Source organism: Morone saxatilis, unplaced genomic scaffold, assembly GCF_004916995.1.
Source record: "Morone saxatilis isolate NCDOM2014 unplaced genomic scaffold, NCSU_SB_2.0 Contig0, whole genome shotgun sequence".
In the NCBI taxonomy this organism is placed as follows: Eukaryota; Metazoa; Chordata; class Actinopteri; family Moronidae; genus Morone; species Morone saxatilis.
In genome coordinates this window covers 20,556,353-20,559,990 of record NW_023339650.1, presented here as the reverse complement: position 1 = coordinate 20,559,990, position 3,638 = coordinate 20,556,353, and positions in this window count along the sequence as shown.

Below are 3,638 nucleotides of genomic sequence, written 5' to 3'. Positions count from 1 at the left end.
ACAGAAGTCAGGGGATGGTGAGCTGATCAAGAAGATCGGAATGGACATTGGTTGCCTGGAACGGGGGGAATGCACTACACAGATGGAAATGTATTAAAGAGTGCAGGAAAAACAACAAATATTAAAAATGTTAAGGGCACATGGCTGACATGGGGGATGGAACAATTATGAGTTCATTGGTACACTGGTTACAACGTATCATACATTTTTCATTCCATCTTGAAAAGAGGGGAGTAAATAACATAATCAGCCATTAATATCCAGGGGTCCAGAACAGGACAGCTTCTGTTCTTGGGTGAAAATTATTGGGGGGAAATATTTTTAAAAAGTTTAGATAGATAATGTAATGTATTTATTGCCTTAGTCGTTCTATCAGTAAAGCATGTTTCAAAAAGAAAGGATTAAGTGGTGATGAAGAAAAAGCATTTTAAAGATCAACAGTAGAAATTATACAGACTGTGATGAAGTATTTTAAGCACAGACTTATATGTAGCAGAGAGAACTAAAGATGGTGGTTTGGTTAGTCGAAAGTTAATTGTATGGTGTTTAATTTTTGCTTATTGATGTAGTGTCTTTTTTGATAAAGTACAGTTAGAATAGTTTTATTGAGCAGGATTTTCTGATTTCCATAATCACTGTTGGGGCACCTAATATAAACTTTAAAAAAAACTTTAAGCTCTTCAAAATTGTATCATTCTTTGACAAATGCTGTTTCTCTGCGAAACTAACTTTTGCGATTAAACTTTTAAAGGAATAGTTCAACCTTTTGTGAGCTTATCCTTGCCGGGGTACCCACCCTCATCCACCAAACAAAAAACAAAAATCTATCAAGAAGAAAAGAAGGGAAATACTCCCTCTCCTGTATACTGTATTTTGAGTGTGACGCAAGCAGTTCTAAGGAGGTAGAAGGTAATAGTCCCAGAGACGAAACAGGGCCACCTGTTACTGCTTCACCTGCTAGACTCACAGAAACAGTATCAATACAGTGATGCTCCGGTGGAAATGGATGCATCTGTTACAGCTGAGAACTACTCAGCCACAAACACCCTGCCAACCCGTTCTCACCTCCAGAACAACTCCTCAGATCCTGGTTCCAGTAAAAGAGACTTCTGCACGTATCTACACGTTCTGAAAAATGTGTAGATCTGGATATACAAAGTGCTGAGGATACTCAGAAGGCAATATAACAACTACATGAATAACCCTGCAAATTAATTAAGTGAAAGCTGCATCCTTCCTATTTCTAGCAGCATTTTTCCTGGAACTGCACAATTAAACACAATGTTCAACTCAATCACAATATGACCAAGTGCAACATCCAACTCATGCAACTTGCAATGGAGATTTTGGAGTTGTGTAGGAGTGGATCTTGGGGGTGGCATCGTCCACCTCTAAAACAAAGCCTGACCACCCAGTTTAGTGTCAAATACTGTCAAACATAACAGATTACTTATTAATTTTTATATATAATTTGTTAAAAACTGGAAGTTTACACATACAACTGAATGATCTGTTATGGTCACATTTTAGGCTAAGTGATAAGTTCAGTGAAAGAAATATTAGGAACAATGTATTAATAACAATAATGTTTTTTTTCCAGTTTAATATTGATATAAGATTGTTATTAAGTCAGCATATATTTCTGTTAAAAAGTCAACAATCTGTTTTTGATAGCCTGATCAGTGCCATAGACGAGTGAAAACACATCAATAATATTCTTAGGTAGTTTACATTTTTGATAACTATATAATAACTATATCATATATTTTTTCATTCATAACTAAAAGCTGGAATTCTAATGAAATATTCACAGATTCAGACAGTAAAAACAATTATTGATCTACTATAATTCATGTAGACTGATTGATCCTTTCTCTTGGACTGTTGGTATCAGTGGAGGGAAATGTAATGCGCACGCCGAGCAGACCGGAGGTGGCGCTGCTTCCAATAGACAGCGAAGAAGAAGAGCAGCCATGTTTGTAGTTCTGTTCCTGTTACAGTGGACACAGTTTGTGGAAACACCGGAGTTACCTGTCTGCGTGGTTCCGAGTGAGGGCAGGGTACATTTCGTGTGAACATGGCGGAAGCTGAACACAGGTGAACTAAAACTAACTTTATTAGTCTTCTACAGAAGAGACTGTGAGCTGAGGATGTTTGTATGGATAATGCAGATACAACAGGTGTGACTCTGTTAAACCACCTGACAGGGACGCGGAAGTCCTGGTTGACATGAGACCCTTCAGTCCGGTTTAGGATTGTCTTTTGCGCGTTTTAAAACACCTGCAGCAGGTCTCCTTTGTGAACAGCAAGAAAGACTGAACCTGCAAACACAATGAACACCAATAAAAACAACCTGTTAATGAGAAATAAAACCTATAACATCACTTTTCTTCTAAACAATGTAGATGTAGGAGCATTTTCTAACGACCTGACAAGAATTAACAGGCATATTAAATATTAATCTTCTTCATTTTTATCAGGATGTGCTCAGCTCTCTAACTTATTAGGATTATAAAACCATGCAGTGTGTTTATTCTGGGTTCATATTCATGAAGAATTGATGTTTATTTAACAATCAAACAAATGTGAAACTTTTATGGGTGAAAATCATTTCCATTTTTCTGCTTTTCAGGATAAAGAAAGTGGTGAAAAAACTGAAGCAAACACCAAAAGTGGAGCAGGAATCCTGCCTACAGCAGGGTCCAGTCAGGGTGAGCCGCCTGGGTACTGATGAGTTTACAACAAGGGACTTTGGAACTATGACCACTCAAATAGGGAGAGGAATAGCAGAAACAATCTTCTGGCCTCCTAGGTACAGATGTCCTTGCTTTCCCGTCTTTTTTTACGCTGGCAACAGAAGATACAACAGAGAGCCACCCTCCCCCCCTGCATTGCCCGCTCCCACATTGAGCGCTCCACACGAGGAGATGGATCCATTAACTTTGGCACAGATACTTAAGGGACTAAGTGACAGGTTAGAAGATAATCCCGAGTCCACAAATTTCAGACAGGCCCTCCAGGTGAGGCATGATTTACATTTAGCACATGCATATCGCCCTCCCCCCTACATTACCTACTTGGTCATCTCCTCTAAGGTCATCATAACTTCAATTGCTCGCCGTTTAATACACCGTTTAACAAATTTCACATGGAATCACAGGAGTGACTGTAATGTCCTGGAGAAAATGGAGCAACAATCTGAGCAAACCTCATCTGAATACTCTCTGCCAGACCATTCTCTCCTTATACACCCTCCAGATTGCTTAAGAAGCAGGACGGACTCCAGCAGTTTGTCTCGCTCTCACAGCGTTCCCTCACTGAGTCTAACAACCTCTGCAGACAACAAGACCTTTACACGAGCAAAGAGCTTACCTGACATGCTGTTTCAAAAACAGCTTGAGGAGTTTAAACCTGATATCACTGCTGATGAGAACGATGAAAGCTACAGGGATTCCAGTGCTCCTGCTGCCCAGGCCTGTAACCAGTGCAGTGTGACAGTCTGCTGTTCCACGATGGAGGGAAAACGGGGACGTCGCCGGTCTACAGGATTGTCCCTGTGGGACAGTGAGGCTACTGCGGGCCATACTATCACAAGCCGCTGCAGGACCCCTGTTTGCACTCAAATGGTGTGCAGCAGT